General features: G+C 54.1%; 1 long non-coding RNA gene across 1 annotated transcript; it reads right to left on the bottom strand.

Annotated features, from left to right (window-relative positions):
• Positions 1-13241: 13241 nt before the first annotated feature.
• LOC115337447 lies at positions 13242-14278 on the bottom strand. Its single transcript, XR_003922150.1, has 3 exons — positions 14196-14278; positions 13795-13880; positions 13242-13301 (listed from the first exon to the last, which is right to left on the bottom strand). It is a non-coding gene; the product is annotated as an uncharacterized LOC115337447 (long non-coding RNA).
• Between the last annotated feature and the right edge of the window lie 684 nt (positions 14279-14962).

Raw genomic sequence — 14962 nt, 5'->3', positions numbered from 1 at the left:
TTCAAGTGAAGCTTTGGAAAAATACTTAAAATTGTATTTGGCAACATCCTAAACCAGCATGCCACCGTAAGGCAGCATAACCTTGGTTTCCTACAAGAAATGTGCACTAAAAATGGTAAATTCCCTCTGCTCTGAAGGGAGCTAAGGATACCACTTACTATATTACCACGCATTAAAAACTTCTCATCCCTGAGAATGCAACAGGCCCTTATACCAAGACCAAGATGTCAAATGGCATGTGCAAGATTTCTCTACACACCATCCATTAACTGATACTTTTGCTTTGAAAGTTCTCATGACAAAAACTGATGGGAATCTTCCCAACCAAACTTCAATGTGAAAAAGTATGTACAGTTTATTGTAGTTTGTCTAGACAGATATTGTCTCCTAAACAGGCTTTTGGGCTAAGCTCAGCTTCCCGAGAATCCCAACAGGTTTTGATGCAGAATTGCTTAACACGTGTTTAGAAACAACTGGCGTTTTCCCAGGCCTCTCTTTCCAGTTCTTTGATTGCTCGCTTTGTCGGCCACCGAGAGCATAGCTCCGGGTACCTCGGTCGTCCTTAAAGCCTCAGCTCACATGGCAGAACACCGAGTCTACATCCAGGGAAAATCAAGGAAACAATCAATGGACAGATTAAGTCACGATTCTCTTGCTGAGTGAAGGAATGTCTCGGCTTCATGCTGCATGAGAAAGACACCTAACACACACACAGAGCTTTAAACGACTGTTTTCTTTCTCAGCGTTTCCTGCGGAAGAAGACTAATGCCAGGCAGCATCCACTTCTTTTCCCCCGCTCAGTTTTAAAGGCACCTTGTGATCTCAAAGAGAAAAGTAAGGAAGTGAGAACAAATGCAGAGACGACGCTCTTTCAGCCCGAGCTAAAAAAGCTGAACTAGCTCCCCCGAATGTTATTTTTGGTTCTTTTTGGTATGTCTTGCCCGACTGCCACACCTACTGTGACAAAAGAAATTCTTCTATCACGTTTTTTTGTTTGGTTTTTAAAACAAGCCAACTCAACAGCGAATTATTAGGAGGGGAAAAACCATGGGAACGACCGAAAGGCAGAAAATCTTTCCGTTTTCTGGGTGACTTCAGTGCTTTAGGTATGAATGAACAATTCTTCTCTTAAGCTTGATAAGCTGCCAGCAATCTGGATTTAGTCTCATTACTATACCTAAAATAAAACTCTGCATTTCTGCGTCCAATTCATCTCTTCAGCCGCAGACCACATATACGGTGTAGTTTAATTCAGATGTTAGTACGTATAATTAACACTTTTAGAAAAGCCATTTGCTGTGATTTGGAATGTATTTCTTTGGTAGGGCTTAACAGAACCTCAGGAATAGGTTCAAATCAAAGACAAACGGGAAATTACATCCCTGCTAGTACTACCTGAGACAGACCGAGAGCTCACATAGTAGCATAAAATATATGAATGTGGAAAAAGTTTCACTTTCTGCCAAGCCTCTGCACAACACTCGGGAGTGAGGATCCCGGTTAAAAGACTAGCTAAGGTAGCGGTTCACAAACCAGAAGACAGCACAATACTGAAGGACCTCTTTCCAGCTGGGCCAAGTATTGAAATAGGTCTTGAAGGGGACAAGAACTGAAGCCATTGTTGTTTTCTTCTATGTAGATAACTTCCATGGAGTGTTGATGGATAAAGTGAAATGCTGAGCCCCAAGACAGCTGCAGTCAGATTTCATAAGGATTTGGAACTGCTCTGCAAATGGCCTGGTCTGCAGGTGTCCTGGTTTCGGCTGGGACAGAGTTAATTTTCTTTCTAGTAGCTGATACAGTGTTATGTTTGGGGTTCAGTATGCCAAGAACGTTGCTCACACACTGATGTTTTCAGTTGTTGCTAAGTAGTGGCTGGACTAAGTCAAGGATTTGTCAGCTTCTCATGCCCGGCCAGCAAGAAGGCTGGAGGAGCACAAGAAGTTGGGAGGGGACACAGCCAGGACAGCTGACCCCAGCTGGCCAAAGGGGTATTCCCTACCGTGTGACGTCAGGTCTAGTATATAAACTGGGGGGAGTGGGCCCAGGGGATCTCCGCTCGGGAGCTAACCGGGCATCGGTCGGCCAGTGGTGAGCAATTGCATTGTGCATCACTTGTTTTGTATACTCCAATTCTCTTATTATTATTCTTGTCATTTTAGTGTTGTTATTATTATCATTATTAGCTTCTTCCTTCCTGTCCTGTTAAACTGTTCTTATCTCAACCCACGAGTTTTACTTTTTTTTCCCAATTCTCTCCCCCATGCCCCTGGCGGGGGGGTCGTGAGCGAGCGGCTGCGTGGTGCTTACTTACCAGCTGGGTTAAACCACGACAACAGTGAATAAAAATTAAAAGTTGGCAAACGGACAGCAAGGCACAGCAGGTTCAAAAAACCCCCAAACATCCAGGGGTACACACAAACGAAGCAGGATCCATCGCTGAGGCCATCCTGCACAGTGAGGAAATAACAGTTAACTTCTTGTTAGCAAACAAACCATACAACGTAAAGCTGCGTAACCAAGTTGGTGTGAGGTCTGCAATAGCTCAGATGAAGACGTCTGCAACACCAGCGCCCATGGCTTCACTGCAGCAGCTCATATCGAACGGAGCTCTCACATGCTTGGAATATTTTGTTTAAGCCCACTCACCCAAGTCCAGATGCAATTTTCCCATCCCAGAAATTTAGGCCGATGTGCCTGTTTAAAAACCTGATGGCAACCTCCCTGTGCTATTTAGGAGCTGCTGGCTTTGCTGCTGTACTCAGAAGGGATGTGCCCCACAGGAAAAACAGTAGTCCTGTGGTCAGTCTTATCTCTCCAAGTGCTGAGGTCTGTGGGACCTTAGCAACCGGAGGATCGGCTGTGCATCACACAAGTGTGGCTAATTCGGAGTCCAGCCTGGCATGAGCTATCGGAAGCACATGGTGACAGCACTTGTGATAGAGTTTTACTTAGAAATCAGAAATCAAAGCAAAATCTTCTGTTTTCATGGAGTCTTTTTGTAGTTTTTTTCTTTTTTTTTTTTTTTTTTTCCCAATTGCCTGTTAATGAGAAGGGGTAAACAACACAGACTGTGGGGCTTCTGTTTTAATAGAATAGTGTATTCGGCTCAACCAATTGAAAAATTGCCAGACCTTGGATCTCTTTAATGTGAGCTTGCTCCATCTTCTTAATTGACTTGGTGACAACAGTGAACAGACGTGGCTTCAGAAATGGCTTCTGCTGCGCTTCTTTATAAGCTGACTTTCCTGTATAATATTTCTAGGCTAAGGCTCTGATTTCACGAGAACTCCAGATTTGTACCACACTGACAGAGGAAGCGTTTGACCATCTGTTAGTTCAATCAGACCTTTGCTACTTTCATCTTCTTCTAAAAGTAGATTTAAAAGACCTTTCTTCTGGTTCACTAAATAAGGATAGCGTTTGAGAAAGAGGAATTTTGTCTCTTCACAACCTCATTAAAAACCAAACCCTTTTGTGTCTCTGTTCCTTTTGAGGAGTTAAGCAACTTTTCCTACACTTCCAGACAGGGAGGAGCTCATGTATCTTTACACCTTCCTAACGCGTCTTTACACCTTCCTATATATCAATAAATAAAATTTGTGATGACAGATGTACAATACCTTGCTACCCCTTCTGGGGGAGTACCTGGAATCAAACTGGGAAAGTGGTAATGTCTAGAGACAGTGAAATGATGTCACCAGTCTCTGCACCTTTTCCCTACCCAAAGGTCTTCTGTGGTCTCACAGGAGGCTGTAAACCACCACAGAAGTTTTTGGAAGGACATTTTTATGTGGATCGTCCCCTTAGCATAGGGAGCTATGTGAAAAGCTCTTTTCTGTAGTTCATTGTCGGAATTTTAAAAGCTTTTGTTCTCTTCCTGATAGCTTTTTAGCAGTTATTCTGTTTTTTGCCCCAGAACTTTTTTTCCATTATTGAAAGCTATGAAACTTTGTCCAAACTTCTGTTTTGCCCACTTCTTTGTCAGAAAAAAAAAAGGGGGGGGCGGGGGGGGCGGGAGTTGACCTATCCCAACAATCTCTTCATTTCTTTAAAATAAGCAAGCACTCCTCTTGACAGTTTTTTAAGAAAAGGAGGTATATATTTCTCTACTAGTTTAAATAGTGGGTATGCATGGTGTTGTTAAGTTATGTAAGTTGGGTGTAGCAGAAAAAAAGAAGCGTTAGCCAAAAATCTAGCAGAGTTACGCCTCATCCTGCCCCAAATACACTTCTAATGAAGAAGAGTGGGTAGTTGATACACTTTATCTGTACTGAAAACCTACAGTCTGAAGAAGTCACTATGAAAAAATTAGACACAACTCTAGCTGATTGTGACAGTAAGAGAAATATAATAGAAAATTCAATTCATAGCAGCCTTTTAATAAAGTGGACTGGTTTGCTTCTTTTGGTCCGATTGCCTATTTTCCTCCCAGCTGAACTTGACTACAGCAAGTACTGGTACACGTTCGCAAAACGCCTGTTAAAAGCACTGATGGTAAAGGAGTGCTCACGTACTGACTGCTGCAGGTAACATCAGATGAGAGGGTTAAATGAGCACAACTCAGAAGGTGCAACTGAAAGTGAAAATGCCTTTTGGAGTTGTTATGAAGGCACCATATGAGCTCCCCGTTCTCAGTGCATGTGCTCCTACCTCTGCTGAGCTGTATTAACTATGGAGTGGAGCACTTGAGTTAGCGCCTGAAGTCATCTGAGGAACAGATCGTTCTGACACGGTCTATACTGAAGTAGGTATACACGGTAGATGGTTGTGCATAGATATTTACCTTAGGCACACAGCCGTCTGTGTGAGTATCTGTGTATCTATAAATTAACTGCAGGGCTGGTATAATTGTACTGAGAACAGAAGGGCATAAGTCAATATCGTATGTAAGGTAGCCGATGTGCCTGTTGGGGAGGCCAAAGACAGTTCACGTGAAATCCGTCTTTCACTTGTGAAACTTGGGTCCTGCAAAGGCATCTGAAAGGGCCAGAGAGGCTCAGCTAAGGGCTGTACCTAGGGTTAGGAACACAGGCCTGGAAAAGTCTCCCCCTTCCTTGCTCAGGGCAAGACACACACTATGGGAGGGAAGAGCACCAGCAGCACGCAAAGAGATGGGAATCTCACCCTGCCAGGTCCCGCAGGAGCTGGGCCCTGTACTGTCCAAAAGAAGCCCCAGATGCCGAGCGCTCAGCTTGGTGGCGTCTGCAGACTTGCTGAGGGTGCACTCAGTCCCACTAGCTATGTCAGTAAGGAAGATGCCCAGCAGTAGTCGTCCCAGTATAGACGCTTGAGCAACATGGGTCTCGCTTAGTTGCACATGCTGCTGCTCGTGCTCTTTTACCCCGCCAGATCAGGGCTTTCTTATTCGTGCTGTAGTTTACCTTGCCAAAAAGGCGCTTTTTCACTTTCAGAAGTTTCTCTCTTTCCGGAAGGAATAAACTCTCTGCCAAGAAGGCCACTGGACAGTTCCTGAGGGTCAGTTCCAAGGGCTCAACTAAGGAGTGTCTTCAAGGAAGCACATTTCTCCATGCGAGTACAGCCCTTCAAGGAGCACCAAGCCCACCGGTTCTTTGGCCAGTGTGACTCTGCTCTGAGAGAGTGCTGCGACCAGCCACGGAGCTCTGCCTATCCCTCACAAAGCGGTGTTCGGATGCAGAGAAGCTGTGCTCTGCAGCCCCCGTGCCCCGCGCCCTGGCAAGGACACCGCTCTTCCAGTCGCGTGGCCTGTCGCGACTGGCTGGCAGGACCAGTCGCGCCCGCCCCTCTGCCCAAAAACCCCTCCGACCAGGGGGCTGCAGGGCCCCTCCTGTCCCCTTGGCCGCAGAGAAAGGCAGTGCGGAGAGCAGCACGGTCACTCCGGCTGGGCACAGGCGCCAGCAGCCTTTATTTGGCACGTTCCCCTTCGCAAAGGCCCTGCCACCCGCTGCTGACGGCTCTCCCGCTGAGACGGGTGGCCGCCGTGAGGGCCAAGGCCCCTGCCGCTGGACTCTCCGGGGCTGGTCGCCGCTCCTGGGCTCCTCCCTTTGCTCCTCCCTTTCTCCCTTTTCTCCTCCTTTTCGGGCTTTTTCAGAACCTCTTCCATGTCGGTGGCTGCAGCAGGATTTCCTGCGGGAGCAGGATTTCCCAGGCCGACATGGCCCTGGGGCTCTGGGGGCCCTTGGCCGATGGAGGGGCGTGGGGGGCCGCGGACGGCCCTGGGAGAAGGGGCAGAAAGCAGCACCCAGAGACCCCGAGTGCCAGGGAAATCGGCATTTATTTCCTTTGCCGTGACGAAACTGTTGCCGGGGCCCTGCTAGTGCCGCCGGCGAGGCGGCCTCTTGCGGGGCCGGGGAGAGTCCTGGGGGCCGGGGGCCCTCCTCTTTGCGGGGCGCCGGGGCCCCCCGGGCGAGCGGCCCCTGCCCCGGCCGGGAGCGGAGGGGCTGCGGCCGCAGCCCTGGGCAGAGGGACCTGCCGCCGCCTCCTGCCCCGGCTCCTCCCGGGGCTGCTCCTGCTCTGCCCCTGACGGGCTGCTGGAGGAGCTCGGCTGAGCGGTGGGAGTCCCCTCCCGGGAGCCGGTGCAGCTGGGGCTGGAGGAGCTGGGGCTGGAGGAGCTGGAGCTGGAGGAGCTGGAGCCGGCCGCAGGGCTGTTGCCTTCCTCCCCGGCAGCATGGGAGCGCAGCAGCCTCCGGGCCTCCTCGCTGCACTGACACTCAATGGTATTGATGGTGCCGTGGACCAGGGATGCCGTATGTTCCTCAAGCACAGGCCACAGCATCTGGACCATGACCTCCGCATCCGGACCGTAGATGCATAGAGCGTGCAGGATGCTGCTCTCCGCGCTCTTTGCCTCCCACCACCGCGCCCCAGATATTGCCTCCAGCTCCTGGCGCAGCCAGGGCAGCACGGGATCGAGGAGATGCTGCTGCCTTTGGAAAAGTTCTGCCCAGACCTCAGGCAGGAGGCCACCCACGGCCTCTGGCCCCGCAGCCCCCTGCTCAGCTGGGGACAGTATCCCCTGCGGAGACGATGGAGGGGACGCCGCAGGGTGACGGGGGCTGTTTTCGGGCAGGGGGCCGGGAGCGCTGCCCGCCTGCCTGCTGGCATCTGGCCGCTCTTCGGGGTGTACGACGACACACTGTAGATAGTCGTCTTCGCCCAGCACAGAGAACCTGACATTCTCTACTGGTCTTCTGCAGAGTGGGCACTCTGGTTTCACCTCTGCCCAACGCAGGATGCAGCCCAGGCAGAACTGGTGGTGACAGGGCATCGCGTAAGAGACGTCATCTCGAGCGTCGCCGCAGATGGGGCAGCTCCACTCCGCCTCCGTGTCCATGTTCATGCTCCGTGGAAGCTTGTAGAGAGCTGAGGATGAGGAGCTGCTCCCCCTCGCTGGCGCCGGCACTGCCAAAGGGTGTCGCGCGCTGCGAAAGGGAGAGAGGCCACGGTCGCTCGCTGTCCCGGGGAGAGGAGGGGAGGAAGGAATGCCCAGGCCCCTCGAGAAGGACACCCTCCCGGCTCCCCGAGCCCCATCGCCCGCCCCACGGCCACCCCGGGGGGGACGCTTCCCCGCACAGCTCACCTCCGCTGCTGCAAGCTTGCCCCGCGGTGCCCGGCCACCAACCGAAACCAGGACACGCCTGAACCTGGCAGGGCCGGGGAAACACAGGGGATGGCTCCGGGACGGGCAGCGAGAGCTGCCGACGGCAGCCCCCAAAGCACCACCCAGCACCAGGAGAAGCCTCGCTCGACCCTCCAGACCTCGCAGGCACGCTCGGCAGGAGTCCAGGCACGAGCCAGACTGGCCCAGGCTCTGCCGGCGCCCGAAGATAAGCAGCGAGGGACGCGAGGTCGCAGTCCATCGCTCGCTGACGTCACAGTCCACCGCCAGGTGACGTCACCCTCCGCCACACGGTGATGTCACAATGGACCGTCCACCCTCTCAAAGACAGTTTTGGAATAAAGTACCGGAAGAACTGCATGGCTTTGAGGACCAGGGGAATAGAAAATGGACTGAGTAGACCAACCTGTAGAATAATTCATAGAAAAATTTCTGCTCTAAGTTGAGGAATCTAAACTTAGAAGTGACAGCAGAGGACACAACAAACTGATCGATTACGAAACGCCTCCGAGACATCAATGTAATGCATACTGTGAAAAAACTGTTTGTATCTTAGGAAAAAAAACAGCAATTAACAAGTCGGACCTTGAGAGTCAAAATAGTTTGATACCCTATCCAAAGTTTCTTTTCAGAAATGCAAGGATTTTTCCACATGGATTTGTTTTCCTTTCGTAATGGCGCTTTATCATGTCAAGAAAACAAAAAGAAGAAAAGAAAAAGAAAAAGCTAAATAATATACCAACTGGAATGTCAAAATATGAGGCATTTAAATAGTTTCTCCTTCACTCGTTACAGAAACACAAGGGCTGGTTTGATGAACAAAATCCTTTGGTGTGGGAGGTAGTTAGGAAGTGTCTCTCTGTCTCACGTGGAAGGCAATATTTTACTATTTCATACTGTTTACTACAGCCTCCCTACAAAACATACGGTTAGCTGTCACATGTGACAAAACTTGTCTGAAGCTGCCTTTCAGCAGCAGCACTGTTAAATGCAAAATCAGCTTTCTACGTAAACGGCATACGACTACACGACGGCTACGTCGGTACCCTTTCTTACCAAGCTGTGTAGTTGTGTCCCCACTAACTAAAATGAAGAGTGGCAATTCTGCTAGGTGTTTCTCTGGAAGTAAATTACCAAGATTCATCAAGTCCACGGAAAATGTTTAAGGCCCCAATCCTTTCCGTCTTGCATTTGTTCAGTGAACGGAAACAAGGCCTTCTCTTGTGTGGAAGCCATGAGCAAACAGGTCGTATTGCCCAGTCAGTCAATCAGCCAATAGATGATAACCAATAATCTCTATTAGGATTCCATAAAGGTTTCATCTGTTATCTGAAAAAAACAGAAGCCATTTCGAAACACTAACGCACTTGATACTACAAATTTCACACAAGCAGGGGTGGGATTAATATTTTGCCTGCAGTACAAAGTGATGCCTTAACTCTTCATCCCAAAAGCAGCCAGTAATGATAAAGACGATGGAATTCAAACCGAGATGTAAGTGATTTTAAAAAGTGTTTCCTGTGTTGTTTTTTTAACTCAGCAACAAAAGAATTTATTTAAATTTCTCAATTTCCCGGTTGTTCACTGAAGGTACTGTGCTTGGAGAGAGCTCCACAATGTACATGTTGCAACGGACTAGAGCAGAACAGAGGAGAATAGAGTGGAACAGAACAGAACAGAACAGAACGGAACTATTCCAGTTGGAATGGGACCTAGAACAATCATCTAGGCCAACTGCCTGACCACTTCAGGGCTGACCAGGTTAAAGCATGTTATGAGGGGCATTGTCCAAATGCCTCTTCAACAGTGACGGGCAGGAAGCATCGACCACCTCTCTAGGAAGGCTGTTCCAGTGTTTGAGCCCCCTCTCTAGTAAAGAAAGGCTTCCCGATGTCCAGTCTAAACCTCTCCTGGCGCAGCTTTGAACCACTCCCACGAGTCCTACCACTGGATACCAGGGAGAAGAGATCAGCACCTCCCTCTGCACTTCCCCTCCTCAGGAATGCTTGTTTGGAAACTCCAGACTGCTTCTTAGCAGGGGCTTCTACCAAATTAAGCTAGTTTGCTGGCTCAGTGCTGGCAGAGCGTATCTGTGACTTTCTTTCAAATACCGAATCTTCCCGTGGCACTAAAAAGAATACCACAGTCAGGATTTCTGCAAAACTCCCCTCCAGTTTAAAAATCATAGTTCATCTAGAGAAAGGAAATGCTTTCAAAACAACACACAGGTGTCATGAAAGTCTGATTCGTGTACGCAGTAACACTCACATTCATACCAGACGAATCTTGTCCTCGAAGATGTGGCGACCACCCAGCGTAGCCTGGGAGATGTGCAGAGCAGTCACCATTTCTTCATGTGTCACTCTCATAAAATGATCACAAGGCAATTTCTTTTAGCCACCCATTACAAGTTTCTCTTTTGTGAAATTTACTTTCCTTGGGGGAGTGAAAATGGTATTGGGACGTGCTTTAACAATCCGCTGATAGGTCCGTATTAAGTGTATCAACACTGCAACGTTAAACATCGAAAACAATCGAAACGTCATTTGAAAGCAAACTGTTAAGCCCTCAGACTGGCAAAACGCCTCTGTATGTAAGAGTGGAGTAGATCTGTAGAGGAAAGGGAGCAAACTCTTATTAAACACTACCCCATTTTCATTATAGTCGATAGGGAAAAAAGAACTGATATAGTTATCAAAGCTAAATTTGCTTTGATTATATCATTACAAACCCAAAGTGATTTCACAGGCTTTAGTAAATTCACGGTGGTTTTACACGGGTGTGAGTGCAGAATATATGCAGATGATCACAGAATCGCTTTGTATTTGCAAAATCAGCTTCATTTCCAAACGCTTCGGGGGGGGGGGGGGGGGGGGGGCAAGTGTGTCGAGAATCAGCACTTCCACAGTGAAGAGAGACTCCAGCAAGCAAAAATTCCGTCTTGTCTACATTTTAACTTTGGACAGGTTCATCCTGAGTTTGACGTCTGGGAAACAATGACATTTGGTCCAGGTTTACATCTGCAACACAGACATATACGCGAAGTAAAACAGCGATTCCTCTGCATAGAAATAGAAGGTTTGAATGTATAATGAATAACGTAGCTGGAGACAGTCCATCCGCACTGAGCAAAAAAGTATTTTGATTACGGCCTTTGGAGACAAAGGCAGCCTTGGCAATGAAATCACCCCAGAGTAAAGCTGGCGCCCTGAAAAAATACATTGATAGCACATCAGTGCAACACCACGACTGTCGTGGTACTCCAGCAAGTTGCGCAGGCGATGGGGTTTTCTTTGGCCAGCGTGGACCTGGAGCTCTGCCTATCCCTCACAAAGCGGTGTTCGGATGCAGAGAAGCTGTGCTCTGCAGCCCCCGTGCCCCGCGCCCTGGCAAGGACACCGCTCTTCCAGTCGCGTGGCCTGTCGCGACTGGCTGGCAGGACCAGTCGCGCCCGCCCCTCTGCCCAAAAACCCCTCCGACCAGGGGGCTGCAGGGCCCCTCCTGTCCCCTTGGCCGCAGAGAAAGCCAGTGCGGAGAGCAGCACGGTCACTCCGGCTGGGCACAGGCGCCAGCAGCCTTTATTTGGCACGTTCCCCTTCGCAAAGGCCCTGCCACCCGCTGCTGACGGCTCTCCCGCTGAGACGGGTGGCCGCCGTGAGGGCCAAGGCCCCTGCCGCTGGACTCTCCGGGGCTGCTCTCAGCTTCGTGGCGTGGCTGGCAGTCCCTGGGCCTTCCCACGGCGCTCCAACAGCCTCGTCTTCTCCCCCTTGCTAAAGGACACAGAAGGAAAGGCCTCAGCTCTGTGGCCGGGCAGAAGGGCCCGCAACGCCCCAAAGCCTGGCTCAGGCCAGCGGTTCTCGCAGGTGCTGCCGAGGCCAGCCCGCTGCTCCGTGTGGCGCCTCGTGGGCCCTCGTGCCCCAACCCATCTGCGGCGAGGAGAGTGCAGATCGGCCGGGGCTGAAGCCGGGCAGGGCCGAGAGCCGGGACAGAGCGGGCCTCGCAGCTGAGGGCCGGGTGCCCGGGAGTCACCGCGCGGGGAGGGCAAGCACGGGCTGCCTGCTTTGGGAAGGCAGAGCCCAGCGAGCTGAGCCAGCCTTCCGTCCTCAGCCCGGACGCCTGCAGCGGTGGGAGCCGCCCAAGGCTTTCCCCGGCCTCTGCAGGAGCCGGCACACACTTACGCTGCCCACGCTCTCCCCGGGAGGTGCAGCTCTGCCGGCCCCTCTGACGCCCGCTGCCTTGCGGCGCCTTGGCACCTCTCCTTCTCCTGCAGCCCCTCCTTCAGCTTCTCGGCATAGGCCTTTCTCAGGAGGTGGGGAGGGCGGCAGGGATCCTCAAACACGTGGCGGCAGGGGCTCTGCGAAGGCAGAAGAGACTCTCCTAAAGCCCCGCCACCACTCGCTGGGGCTGCTCCCGAGGCTTCGGCCCGGGCGCGCGACTTGCACAGCCTTGGCTTAGCCTTCCGGGCAGCGGTGCTGAGCCCTCGCGGAGAGGTACGGGCACGCAACAGACCGCCCGTGCCGCAGCCAGCTGCGCGCTTCGGCCTGGGGCCGTAGGGACAGCTCCTCTTGCAGGGCAACGGGCAGGGCAGCGGGCAGACGGAAGGCCCCTGCCTGGCCAGCTGGCCACAGCACTGCTGCCGTGCCCGTGCCGGGAGACCTTCCCTGCTCCCCTCCCGGGGAGCGGGGAGGGGAAACGCCCTTTTCCTGGGGGCTGGGAAGTGCACGCCATACCTGGCCTCGCTCCGTGTTCCGCCCCGCTCTGTTGGCACGGTATTGGCGCCACACGTCCGCTTCCACCTCTCGGCGCTTGGATGCCATCAGCAGCCGGAGCCGTTTTTCCGCCCTCTCGGTGCGGAGCGAGCCCGTTCCCTGGAGGCCAGGCACACGCCGCGCAGGCGGCGTTAGTCTCCTCGGGCTCGGGCAGGGCGGGAGGGCCGGGACGGCGGGCAGCTCTTGCCGCCTCTTCTGCCCTGGCCCAGAGCCCGAGACGTGACGCGGGGCTGGCAAATCCCTAGGGCGTACCGTTCCCGAGGGCTGCGGAACACGCGCAGGGAGCTGCAACCGCGGCTGAGCTGGAGGTCTGGGCTGCTTCGGCTCCTCCTGGGACTTCTCCCGGATTACTGGCAGGACTCTGAAGAGGCACGGCAGGCTGAGCTCGCGGGAGCCCAGTCTGAGCCGCTTGCTCCGGGACGGGCTCGCAGCCTGCCGCCCGGCTCCGGCTCCGGCACCGCCAGGCGGTTCGGCAGGAGGACCGCGTGTCCGGCAGGACAACGTCTCCGGGGCCTTTCGGCATCGGCGCAGGCAGCCCCCCGGCCAAGGGAAACACCTCTCTCGCACTACGACCGGGGCGCGGTGTGCCCCCGCGCCCCCAGCCACACCGCTCCTCCGGGGGGCTCACCTGGCCTGGCCAGCTTCCGTGGCTGTCGCCCGCTCGCCTTCCTTCGCCCGCTGCCTGGCTAGAGAAACCCTCCGCTGAGCCAGGAACACCGGGTCCAGCACGCTCACTGCAAGTGGGAGGCAAGAGGACAGCACAACAGCGTCTTTGGGACCCTGCGGGCCCGACAGGAGCGCCCACAGCCCCCGGCCAGCACTCGGCTGGGACGCTACCTCTGCGGGCACCCCCGCCCCAAGGCGCTGGCTCTCTCCTGGGCTTCAGAGAAATCGCAGGGGCCGACGGCTGGTGGGGGGTCTCAACTGCAAGCCTGGAAAACAGGAAGGCACCAGCTGGGCAAAAGGGCACCACGCTCCCTTGGGGGCTGGCGCTCATCAGCTGCTGGCAGGCACCCGTGGGAGCCGCTGCCAAGTCCCTGGAGGACGCGGCTCTCTGTGGCACCTGAGGGGCCCCACCGTCTCCAGCAGCCTCTGCCGGTGCTTCCCTTGCCTTCCCGCCAGAAAGCTGGTGATCGCAGCACACGCCCTCCTTGCTGCCCCCGCACACCCTCCCGCCTCTCCCTCTCTCAGGGCACGTCGAGAGCGGACTGGCCGCTTCGTCTGCACTCGCCAAGCCGGGGAGGAGCGAGCAGCGGGCGGCCCGGCGAGGAGCGAGCAGCGGGCAGACCGGGAAGCTCTCCCGGGAAGGAGCTGGTCTTGCCCGAGCTTGGCAGGAGAGGAGCCTCGGCAAGAGGGTGCCCCCGCAGCAGGGGCTGAGCAGCTGCTCCTTGACCAGCTGGGGCCGGCAGAAGCCGTCCTGCTCACCTTGGCAGCGTGATGACCTCGTCTCGACTGAGCCGACTAAAATCGTTTTTGCCCGCGAAGGCCACGGTGCGCATCATCTTGGAGTCCTGCAAGGGGACAGGGACGTATCAGCAGACGCCCGGGACACGGGCTGGTTGCTCACAAAGGCGGCCAGCCGTCTCGCTGCTCAGAGACGCAAAGGCTGCCTCTCAGGAAGCCTCGCGCCACCTTCTCCCTCGATGTCATTAGCCCCTCCCTCGAAGGGGCCGAGGCGCTGCCGAGACTTGGCCTAGCTCGTCGAGAGCGTGTCTAGGCCGGGTGGCGAGGCAGGTGGCGGCAGCCAGCAGGAAGCAGCTGGAGAGAGCTTCGACAGCGTTGCCACAGAGCCCCGAGGAGGAGCCCCGCAGAAATGACAAGCTCACCCCGAGAAGAGCTGCCAGCATGTTGCCCGTGCCATCCAGCTCCAGCAGGCAGTCGTCCAAGAAGGTCATGCTGACCACTTTTCTTCGCACGGCGAGGATGCCGATGCCCTTGAAGGAGAATTCCACCTCCTTGTTGTCTCGGAGGGCCCCAGCGAAGAAAAGCAGGGTCTCGTGTACGCACCGCTCCACGATTTCTCGGCGGAAGTGGATCTCGGCGGCAATCTGCTCGAAGTCCAGCTGAACGAACGGCGTCTCGTCTAGGAAACAAGCGCAAAGCAACCAAGTCGCTCCCACTGCGGTTCAGCCGACTCTGAGACTAGGTGCCATCGGCGCCCAGCCCTCGGGCAACGCTCTGCTGGAGAGCGCTCCCCCTTCAGCTTCGGCCGCGTCTCCGGAGTGGACCTGGCGGACAGGAGAAGGCAAAGAGAAGCTCTGCCTCCTGCTGCGAGCAACCAGCTGGAGCGGAGGGTGAGCTGGGGAGATGAGGCTGGCTCCCCGGGGAGGGGCAGGCTGCTGGGTTGCCGTACGCGTGCCCACGCTCGGCGCTCTCCAGGTCGGAAGAGCCTTTGCGCGGCCATGTCACAGAGGTGTCGGCAGCAAGCCGAACGCAAGGGCTCTGCAGGGGAAGCACCCGTCTTCTTACCAGGAATTTTGGTCTTTGCACACTTGAGCTTGTAGAATTTCTTCAGAAGCCTGCACGGCCGGAACACGGGTCTCTCAACGGGCAAAGCCTTGTCCTCTCCCACCGTGGCACGCGCTGGGACGAG

This window comes from Aquila chrysaetos, chromosome Z (genome assembly GCF_900496995.4).
Source record: "Aquila chrysaetos chrysaetos chromosome Z, bAquChr1.4, whole genome shotgun sequence".
Taxonomy (NCBI): domain Eukaryota; kingdom Metazoa; phylum Chordata; class Aves; order Accipitriformes; family Accipitridae; genus Aquila; species Aquila chrysaetos.
The sequence above is the reverse complement of the archived record's forward strand: the minus strand, read 5'-3'. Positions and strand labels throughout refer to the sequence as shown.